Genomic DNA, 11929 nt, shown 5'->3' with positions numbered 1-11929 from the left:
AACTCAAATGGTGGAAAACAGTGAAATTGCTGAACAGAGCACAGAAAATGAGATCTCATGAGAGAGAAGATGAAAAACAGAGCCATCTGCGCCGAGGGTTGGCTCTCTAAAGACGATCTGGTCTCATTTCAATCCTTTGTATCACTCCCTTACAGTAAATCAATGGAGAAACTCTTTTTTTCCCGATGGTTAAAGCTTTCGTGCACGTGTATACTTACGGCTGCATGTGCGTGTGTGCAAATATAGATGCCGAGTGCACGGAGGGGGAATGTTTTTCCCATTGTGCATGCTTCCCGCTGTAACATATCTTAGTGTGTGTGTGTGTCTGTGTGTGTGTATCTCTGGTTTTAGGCAGAAAGCGTCTCCTGGTCCCAGGCCTCTGGAGTCATCAGCCTGTGAAGGTCAAGTCTGATTCAGAAAGAGACAAGGCAGATTGGCATGGAAATGGAATCTACTGTCTCCGTGCCAAACGTCCAGACTGACTGACTGCCCTCAGCCTCTCATCACATCCAAGTCTATCCTCTCATCGCACCGTCCACTCCTCCTCATCTTGCGGTTGCCTCTGCATACCAATATCAGAATAACACAGAGAAGGAACGGCACTGAAATGGGCCTGTTTAATAATCACGATGTCAAACAATGTCTGCATGAACAAGAAACATGAATCCAGCTGTTAGTTGCAGCTAGGAACCATCTGCTTAAAGCAGAACTGTCTCCTCTCATTGGTTTTTTTTTTTTTTTTTTTTTTTTTTTTTTTGCATATGGCAGATTTCGCCTTAAGCCATTTTTAAACAGTTATTTTATAATGAAACAAGAAATGCACTTATTGAGCTAATGGATTCATAAGCAGCCGCTGCTAAGAGATATTGTTCAAATGTTTATTATGTCTCTATGAGAGAAGTCAAGTTAGATGATTGTATGAGGCCTAATGTGTGTGTGTGTGTTTCTGTGTGTGTATGTGTGTGTGTGTGTTCTGCTGTTGTATGTAATGAGCATGCGCTTTTGATATGAATGAGTGCAGTGAGGCGTGAGATGAGTATGTGCCTGCTGGTATGGAACAAGTCCTTGCACTTTTTGTGTGTGTATGATTTTGTGACTGGACTGCAGTGTGTGTGTGAGTGTGTGTGTGTGTGTGTGTGTGTGTGTGTGTGTGTGTATGTGCGTGTGTGTGTGTGAGAGAGAGAGAGAGGGAGAGGAAGGGAGTGTTCATTGGTCTGAAATGGGTCCCTGCCCTTCATGAATATTCAGTTGCCCCCTGCGTTCCACTGATGTCTCACTGATGTCAGCTTGCGTGTGGGAAAACAAGTTGCCCCAGTAACAATGTTGCCCCAAAGCTGTTCTAACTGCTGCAAAAAAAGAAAGAGGAATGTGTACTGTAGTTCATCGCCCAAAATGCAAGGCATGCTGATCTGGAGCCAGCAATAAAACAAAGCCAAGTGAAATGTTCTTGATCTCATGTGGCACCCTCAAAAGTAGGGCAGCACTTAGGTCACATGTTTAGGTCAGTCACCATTCACTGAGGGATTCTCTAATGCATCCTGTCAACCGCTGTGCAGCCACGGCATCGCGGGGAACACAAAGGCATGTCTGCGCCCGCTCATGATGCTTCCTGACTGCTCTCCTCAGTTTTAATTTCTCAGCAGGGTATTTGCTGTGAATTTGTCTGTTAAGCTGAGAAGCTCCAATATAAAAGGTCTGTTTTGATCTCTGCAAGGCGAGTGACATTGAGAGATCCTTCACTGCTGCACTAAGAGATGTTATTATTCTGACACTGTCATTGTCAAACAGACTCACGCACACATAGGCATGCACACAGACTAACATACACACACACACACACACACACACACACACACACACACACACTCTATCTGTCAGCATCCACCAGCTCTGCCCCCACAGATGTTGCTCAGTATTTAGGTCAGTTAGTTTGCAGATGGGTGGCCCGCAACGCTTGTATTAGCTTGGGTTTCCAGGAACTGATACAATAGACCAGTCAGCTCTCAGTGGCCACCCCGGAGAGGCCGGAAGTACAGCTCTTTGTAATCATAACGGACAGTGTTCGCTTACGGATACCAAACAGCATTAAGGTCCAGCTAATAACTGTGGCTACAAGATATGGACCGCTGTGAAAATCCAGTGTGCACATGAATAATGCTGCTGTAGCTGTGGAAATAAGATTGCTCATGTGATTATACGCTTCTTATGTTATTACTGTTGTACTATTGTATTGCCACCAGGAACACTGCTGCTACTACGTAAAGTTCAGTATAACTACTGCTAATACTAGCAGTAGCAGTAGTAGTATTTTCAAGTTAAAAGTCTGTGCAAGTTGCTGCTGGTTTCATTTGAGTATATCCCTGGACTTTAAATCCACTGGCCATGCATCAGTTATTTCAGCAATATTTAAGCACTCACTGTTTCACACACAGTATAGGCTCTGTTACTCTGTTACACTGTTACTCTGTTACAGTTTATAAAGATGATAACAACATAATGTGAACATCATGCATATAACTGTGTGTATATATTTAATTAAATAGTCTGGAGTTTTTATTTTGAAAAACAATAAAGGTAATAAAGCTTTTCGTTAAATATTTAAAATTTTTCATTCAGTACTCTCACCTTTTCATTCAACAGTCCAATTGTTCTGATTCCATTTTCTCAGGTTTTCGTCTCTTATTCTCAAGTTTTCTTTAAATATTTTCACGTTTCCATTTGACACTGTCACATTCACTTTCACTCGTTTCTTTTTTATTCTGTGTTCTCAGGTTTTTGTTCAGTCAGTATTCTCATGTTCTTTTTTCCTCAACATTTCATTAACTAACCCTAACATTTCATCCAATATTCTCAGGTTCTCATTCAGTATTGTCAAACTGTAATTTAATATCCTCAGGATTTTGATCAACAAGTTTCAAGTCTCAAGTTTTCATCAATAGTCTCATGGTTTTCTTTCTCATTTAACATTCTTACATTTCCATTCAATTTTTTGAATGTCATTGTAATATTGTCAGGTTTCATTTAAAATACTCAGGTTGCTTTAGTCAGTAATGTCATGTAATATTTCCTGAATGGTAGACCACTGAGTCAGACGGTACATTTGATTATATTGTTTTTAAATTTTATGACTTTAATTTACTTCTTTGGCTTTGCCAAGCGTTTCCACTGACTTACTTGTCCTTCACCCACCTGTCAGTCAGCCAAGGCCGGCGCACAAAGCCTTGATGTAGCTTAAAAGCAGGTTGAAAATAAAAGTTTCTTAAACATCAACAATGTATAAAGGAAAAAAGGCCATTACTCTAAAGTAGAAATGTGTGTCTGTATTTTCAGGGGTGACTCTTTTGTAGTGTTAAACATCAAGAGCAGTTTGAGTGAAAGGGGGGAAATGAGAGAGACAGAGGGAACCAAAGCTTCAAGGCATAATACTGTAATTGGAAAATTGTGCAAATGCGTTTTGGAGTCATGTTATATAAATGGCCAGCAGAGATAGTGCCTGAGATTCGAGGCTTGGCCTAATTGAGAGTAGGAGATGGAGGAGGAGAGGGGTGGTGATGCTGAGGGGGCGAATGAAGTGTGGGTTTTAAATTGGGTGAAGGAAATGTGGATGGAAATGGGATGTTTTCAAAGATGTGGGAGGGAGGGAGGGAGGGAGGGAGGGAGGCAAAGAAAGAGAGGGAGAGCTGTTTCTCTTTAAAGGGGAGGAGGGAAAGAAAGAAAGAGAGGGAATAATTCCCACTTTCTTCCTTGGTCTCCACACCTGTGACCCAGCAGCCAGCCGCATGGGCGGTTTGTGTGTGTGTGTGTAAGTCTCTTAGGTTCTCTCACTCGCTGCATGATTGATGAGTCTCGGTCAGACCTGGATCCCTGCCATAGCCCAGGCCTGATCAGGCATGTTCTGGTCATAACAATGCTATCAATATGTGGCTGACGGCTGCATGTGTGTGTGTGTGCGTGTGTGTGTGTGTGTGTGTGTGTGTGTGTGTGTGTGTGTGTGTATGTGTGTGTGTGAGAGAGAGTATGTGTAATGAAACATAAAAATGAAGCATACCATAACCCAAAAGAACCAAGATGCTTTGGTGGAATTTCCATTTCCTGCCCCTCTGAGGGATTAAAGAGGAACATTGTTTAGATATAGTTCCAGCCATTGATTGGAATTTGAATCACATTAATTAGCCCTTTCATGAACGATCCATATGTTACTCTTTGACTAATGAACTCTCCTTTCATGGTTTTTCTTCTCTCAGTTTCCGTTGCTTTGTGCCATCTCAGGTTTCCTCTGTAGCTCGAAGTCTGACCAAAAATCTGCTTGATATTTGATGAGCAGCATTTGATGAAAGGCATTAGTGGGCCTGCATTATTTATGAATGGCGAGTGATGCATTAACTCATTAAATATGTATATGTACATTACATGAGAAAGAACATGTCCCATAGCATGTCATATTGATTGTGGTGTGAGTTACGAGTCTCCTGCCCGATCCATATGAAAAAACATTAGGTGATGGCACACACCAAAGTCGCTTAAGAGCCATATTGACGGCCTCTCCTTCTTGGTGCGTGGTCACAGTTGAGGATTTGCAGAGTTTGCACTCGCTTGCTTCAACAGAACAAGGGTGGCGTCTGCACATGCAGCAGATTTTGTGTAGGAGTGAAATAACGTGAGGGGAAACTAAGATCCGGAGCCAACTTACACTGCTGAAGGAATCGTACCAGTGTTTTTGAATTCTTTCCCGTATCTCTTTACATCTCCTCTTGACAAAATTTATCTCCCATTCATGGCTTCTTCACAAGTTCCCCCGGCCTCGTGGCCTCGTCAGACCTGAAAACCACTTGCCTTCCAGGCAGGAATGATAAGTAAAATATGCTAATGCACAACCAGTTGGAGATCAGCAGAGGTAAACAGCCACCAGTGCAATGTAAAATGAATTACACAGAAAAAAAAAAAACCACAAGCATTCGTCTTTGCTTCCTCACCTTAAAAGACACTGTGCTCATTTACTTTACATCAGTCTGATAGTAATTACTACAGCAGCGACATGCTATGAATTTATATGCAATATATGCAACTTCTTTCAGCTTAAGAAGAAAGTTCAACATCATTTACCGATTAAGAATGCTAATAAAGGTTGTTCAGTGCCTCAAAAGTGACCCTAAGATAATCTCGTGTCGATGTACTTCTTCTCCACATTACAAACTGAACTGAGAGGGTGGGGTGGGGCTTCCTGGGAGTTTCTTCTCACAATTAGTATTCATGATCATGGATGAAAATGAGTGTAAGTTAAATTGTTCCCAAGCCACCTCAAACTGCTGGCAGCTGTTGCTTTCCCAGGTGACTTGTTTCATCTATAAAGACATGTGAGCCAACATGTTATACAAAAGAAAAGAAAATAAAAAAAATGTGGGCAATTACACATGCTCACAACAAGCGAGAACTCACCAGGGTGTTTTCACTGCAGTTTAAAAAAAAAAAAAAAAAAAAGTACTGGAGTCTAAATATGCAAATGAAGTGAAGTCTCAGCTTGCAAATGCTTAAACGCTGACATGTAAATGGACAAAAATTAATGCAATGAGACTAGACAACCCTTTATCATCATCTAAGCTGCTGAAAAATCTTCTAATATGTCTAGTATTAAAAATTTAAACTCCTAAACTACTGGATAAACGGAACAATTGAATATAAAGATAATATTTAATTTGATAAAGATCTAGCCGATGCATTTTCAAAAAAATTAAGAGTAAAAATGATGCTGTACATGTTGCAGCACAATAATATTTTGTATTTGTAATGATGACTCTGTTGTAGAACAACAGAAGAACCCTGTGGCAAAGAAACGCGCGCGTGTACACACGCACACACACGCACACACACACACACACACACTAAGACAGAGACATACACAGAAAAAGACTCAGTCACACACAGTAGCTCAGTGGGGGGAAGGTTTTAATAAACCCACAGTAACGTGGATCTATGGGGGCGTCTCGGGACCGAGCCAGGAAACCAGATGAACGTACCTGCCCTGGGGCATGGAGAAAAACAGCGAGGGTGGGGGTTGGAGTGAGGGGTGGGGAGTGGGAGGTGGGAGTTGGGCGGGGGGGGGGGCTAGCCAGTGAAGCCACAGGCACATTATGTCTCTCATTGCCCTGACTTTTTCTCTCTCCTGCCATCAGTCTCTTCACTCGCCCACTCCGTCTCTGTTCACATCATCAGCCGTACAGAAGCCATGCCCACAAACACTGCTGCGTTTGTCAGAGAAAATGCCCAATCACTTTAATAACATTTCATGGCATCTCTGCTTTCACCAAGGACTTGGAGTTTGTTCCTCAGTCGGATAAATGCAGACTGTAATTTCAGACAAACGCAATGGAAATGCCGAGTGCAGCCAATCAGATTTAATCATGTATGAAGAAATGTAATTCTGGAGGACACCAGGGCAGAGCGGGTTGATACGGGTATTAGTTACTATGCAAAAAGGCGTGTCCATACTCCCCGAATATGAATTTATGAAGCCTGCTTGCGATTTCAATCTGACTAATGTATCAGAACAAACCCATCTGTGCAGCACTGACCCCTGAGGTGAGGGTTTGGGGGGGGCTGAGAGGGGAAGTGCTGTGAGCGTGGGCGGCTGGTTTATGCTCCCACCATGAACCAAGGTGGTCAGTGAGATGAGAGATAAAATCTTTTACCAACATTCGTCGTAGCAAAGGAAGAAAGAAAGAACCATCACTCCAGCACGAGTTCCATGGGAAAAATTTTATTTATCAATATGCGGTTGTTTCCAAACTGGTGGAACGTTATTTCCATTGTAGCTGGTGCCAATAGGTTACGCTGAGAAGCGGCAAGAAAAGTGAATGGCAAAAAAAAAAAGAAAAAAAGAAATAAAATAACAAAATGACAGTTATGATTCAAACGAAGGGAAACAAATTCAACAGGTTTTGCTTACACATGCACATTGAAAAATAATACTGTGGCTTTGAACAATAGCAGAAATCAACCTACAGTGAGACTCAAACCATGAGCGACCAACATCCTTGTGCTAAATTAGGAAAGGAGGGATGACAAAGGAGAGGGGCGGAGGGAGAGAAAGAGAAGGAGAGAGAGCAACTTTAAAACAAAGGACCGCCTGGGAGATAATGAGTGGTGTAAACCGGATGATTTATTGGCGAGCGCAGTACGGTCACACTCTCATACGTGGCCCCTTTTCTTTTCTTTTTTTTTTCCCCCCTCCTGTACTTTCCCTCTCCCTCTCTCTCTGTCTGCGTCTCTCCGTCTGGCCCAATAGACTTATTAAAACTCAGAAAAGATTAATCTTTGTGGAGCAAAATGTTTTTGTTACATTTCATAATGGAGTGGAAGGTGTAGGTAACTCAAAGGCAGTGGAATAACACAGTCTTCATATGCAGAGTTAAGTGCTGTCTCCAACAGGGAAGGGGCCTTATCATTCATAGTTTCAATGACCTATCCATTTCAAAGCCGCTCGGTGACAAAGCTTCAGTCCTGAACAGTTTCTGAGCAACTAGAATCCTGTTGAATGGCGATGTAAAAACTCTGAACCCCAGTTTTTTTTTTTTGTTTTTTTTTTTTTCCTCTTAACACATGTGGTAACAAAGACTTTTTGACAATACTGGACACTGCAAAAAAAAAAGACAGTTTGTGTGTCCGCTGCAATATTCAGTTTAACTCTAAAAGAAAAGAAAATAAAAACATATTGCAAACAGAGACAAAAATGCAAGGATTCATACAAAACACACTTTAAAAAGACAGCTATTTACAAACATCCTCCATTACAAAAATCTAATTTTAAATTTTTATTATGAGCAGTGTTCAGGTGAAATTACATCTTAAATTGGGCTCTATCCATATATTTACATTTCTGTTATCTCCTCTTAATTTTTTTTTTCTCCCCGAAAATTTGAATAACATTAAGTGGTCACGAGAATGAATGAAAATGAGATATGGTTTGTGGTAATTTGGTAATGACTCCCTTGGCTGGTGTAGGTGAATGGATGCGCACCGATCCGAAACAAAAATATTTGATCTAGATGTGTTTCACAGAGGGCCACAGAGGGCTGCATGCTGAGTTAAAACACAGGACCACAAAAGCACGAGCAGCTGTTTAGGTTGTTAACTCTAAGGTCAACGACACGCAAAAGCCATTGGAGTCTTCCCCGAGTCTTCAAGCTGGGCTGCCTTTTATCTCAGCAGTGTATATCCGTGGATGGCAATAGTTTGTGGCAGCGGATGATAGGTCTCTCTGCTGGTGAATAAACATTCACCGGCAGTCTGACCGTTTGACTGGAGATAAACCTGGACCCGTCAGTCTCTGTGTGTCTGTGCGTGTGTGTGCACGTGCGCATCAAACGTCAGCTCGTGTCTGCGTGTGCTGAGGAATAGCTGTTCTTATCTTCTCTCCTCTCCTCTCACACATCATTAACCGGGACTGCGGCGCTCCGTACTTTGGCAGCCACACTGTTTGGGAGCACCTAGCTCCAGTCCCAAAACAAGTCTGTTCAGCTGCTACACCACAGAGGCATTCACACACACACACACAGAGAGAGAGAGAGAGAGATACTTGAGATGAGAGCGGGAAGACAACTGCTAACATGCATAAACAGCACAAATATAGCAAACACACTTAGAAGCACTCTACACATGTTCATGCACACAAGACAGAGCTCGCAAACACCCACAACCCGGGCACCCCCCGCCACCAACCCAACCCCATTAAAGGCTGGAGTGCTTCGGCCACCGTTGTGCACGTACCGTGCACCACATTCCGAGGCTGCAGTAGACATCCTGTTGGGTCGCCCGCTGCCCTGGCTGTTGTGATAGCTGAGCTGCAGTGTCCTCGCTGGCGGAACACCTTGGAACTGTTGGAAGAAATTCTCACAGGCGCTTTGTTATTTCACAGCACAACTGGTGAGGAGGATGGAAAACATGAATCTAAACTACCCCCGCCTCCCAAAGCGCCCCCACCCCCACCCGCCATCTTCCTCTCAGGTTAAAGCCAAGTCACAGGAACATTTTCTCCTTTATCCGCTGCTCTCTCTCTCTCTCTCTCTCGCTCTCTCTCCTCCCCGGCTGGTGAGTGTGGGCACGGAGATGGCACATAGATTAGTCACACGCTGGCGATGCCACTGACTGCGCACACCACTGACTCATCTACAGATGGCAGCCAATTGGCAATTGGCATCTGACAATACTGTATCCCAATGTTCATCCGTAGCTCGCCATCCAACTTATATATAGGGCATCCTACCTATGTAGGCCAGCCAATCAGTGCCCACCATCCAACCTACACCCATCTCGCCTAGGCAGCAGGCACCAAACTAACTGTTTGATGCTTGCAGTGTAGCACCAAAGGCTAGAACAAACAACTATCAACCTGCCTGCTGTCTTGAAAACTATCTCCCCGAAAGCTCATCAGACACAATAAAAAACCTTCAATCGCTGCCAGCTGGAGCACTAGAAGGGTTTTGTAAGATGTCTGCCTGTCGGCGCGTCAGTCTGTCTGTCTGTCTTGTTTTTGAAGCTCAAGATACAGTAACTTACTGTTCCAGCCCTAAGCCAATAAGTCTGCCCAGATACAAGACAGGTCTGGACATGCCCAAACACACACACACACACACACACACACACACACAAACTAACGCCCTCAGATACACACAAATAGGTCATAAATACCAGAGTAACGGTAAAGCCCATATCAGACCAGTGGAGAAGGGAGTATTCCCGGAAACACACACACACATAAACACACATACACACTTCAACATCAACAGTCCAGGTCAAGGTACTCTCTTGGAAAAATAACGAATGAGCGCAATGGATGACGCGGGTAGTGAGAAGATGGAGTGATAATGATGATCTATTCAACTCTATACATTGTGCACTTGTAGGAAAAGTCTAACAAAATACAACTGCTTTGTGAACTGACTCAGGGTTCGAGGAAATCCTCCATCAAAAATAGTAAGTAAGGCAAACATCAGAGGTGCGAAGGGAGAGGAACACATTATTTCACACACTGTGTCTGATACCTGAGCTATCTGGAGAGTTTCCTGGCCCAGCACCGAGCCCTGACTAACACACACGCGCACACACACATACACACACACACACACACACANGCCAATAGGTTACGCTGAGAAGCGGCAAGAAAAGTGAATGGCAAAAAAAAAAAGAAAAAAAGAAATAAAATAACAAAATGACAGTTATGATTCAAACGAAGGGAAACAAATTCAACAGGTTTTGCTTACACATGCACATTGAAAAATAATACTGTGGCTTTGAACAATAGCAGAAATCAACCTACAGTGAGACTCAAACCATGAGCGACCAACATCCTTGTGCTAAATTAGGAAAGGAGGGATGACAAAGGAGAGGGGCGGAGGGAGAGAAAGAGAAGGAGAGAGAGCAACTTTAAAACAAAGGACCGCCTGGGAGATAATGAGTGGTGTAAACCGGATGATTTATTGGCGAGCGCAGTACGGTCACACTCTCATACGTGGCCCCTTTTCTTTTCTTTTTTTTTTCCCCCCTCCTGTACTTTCCCTCTCCCTCTCTCTCTGTCTGCGTCTCTCCGTCTGGCCCAATAGACTTATTAAAACTCAGAAAAGATTAATCTTTGTGGAGCAAAATGTTTTTGTTACATTTCATAATGGAGTGGAAGGTGTAGGTAACTCAAAGGCAGTGGAATAACACAGTCTTCATATGCAGAGTTAAGTGCTGTCTCCAACAGGGAAGGGGCCTTATCATTCATAGTTTCAATGACCTATCCATTTCAAAGCCGCTCGGTGACAAAGCTTCAGTCCTGAACAGTTTCTGAGCAACTAGAATCCTGTTGAATGGCGATGTAAAAACTCTGAACCCCAGTTTTTTTTTTTTGTTTTTTTTTTTTTCCTCTTAACACATGTGGTAACAAAGACTTTTTGACAATACTGGACACTGCAAAAAAAAAAGACAGTTTGTGTGTCCGCTGCAATATTCAGTTTAACTCTAAAAGAAAAGAAAATAAAAACATATTGCAAACAGAGACAAAAATGCAAGGATTCATACAAAACACACTTTAAAAAGACAGCTATTTACAAACATCCTCCATTACAAAAATCTAATTTTAAATTTTTATTATGAGCAGTGTTCAGGTGAAATTACATCTTAAATTGGGCTCTATCCATATATTTACATTTCTGTTATCTCCTCTTAATTTTTTTTTTCTCCCCGAAAATTTGAATAACATTAAGTGGTCACGAGAATGAATGAAAATGAGATATGGTTTGTGGTAATTTGGTAATGACTCCCTTGGCTGGTGTAGGTGAATGGATGCGCACCGATCCGAAACAAAAATATTTGATCTAGATGTGTTTCACAGAGGGCCACAGAGGGCTGCATGCTGAGTTAAAACACAGGACCACAAAAGCACGAGCAGCTGTTTAGGTTGTTAACTCTAAGGTCAACGACACGCAAAAGCCATTGGAGTCTTCCCCGAGTCTTCAAGCTGGGCTGCCTTTTATCTCAGCAGTGTATATCCGTGGATGGCAATAGTTTGTGGCAGCGGATGATAGGTCTCTCTGCTGGTGAATAAACATTCACCGGCAGTCTGACCGTTTGACTGGAGATAAACCTGGACCCGTCAGTCTCTGTGTGTCTGTGCGTGTGTGTGCACGTGCGCATCAAACGTCAGCTCGTGTCTGCGTGTGCTGAGGAATAGCTGTTCTTATCTTCTCTCCTCTCCTCTCACACATCATTAACCGGGACTGCGGCGCTCCGTACTTTGGCAGCCACACTGTTTGGGAGCACCTAGCTCCAGTCCCAAAACAAGTCTGTTCAGCTGCTACACCACAGAGGCATTCACACACACACACACAGAGAGAGAGAGAGAGAGAGAGAGAGAGAGAGAGTGAGAGAGAGGGAAAAACTGCAAATATAAGCA

General features: G+C 42.9%; 1 long non-coding RNA gene across 1 annotated transcript; it reads left to right on the top strand.

Annotated features, from left to right (window-relative positions):
* Positions 1 to 6776: 6776 nt before the first annotated feature.
* LOC111226649 lies at positions 6777 to 10958 on the top strand. Its single transcript, XR_002665316.1, has 2 exons — positions 6777 to 6822; positions 10136 to 10958. It is a non-coding gene; the product is annotated as an uncharacterized LOC111226649 (long non-coding RNA).
* The last annotated feature ends 971 nt before the right edge of the window (positions 10959 to 11929 follow it).

Source organism: Seriola dumerili, unplaced genomic scaffold, assembly GCF_002260705.1.
Source record: "Seriola dumerili isolate Sdu_G_001 unplaced genomic scaffold, Sdu_1.0 BDQW01000161.1, whole genome shotgun sequence".
NCBI lineage: Eukaryota > Metazoa > Chordata > Actinopteri > Carangiformes > Carangidae > Seriola > Seriola dumerili.
Note: the sequence above shows the minus strand (reverse complement) of the source record. Positions and strands in the feature narration are given on the sequence as shown.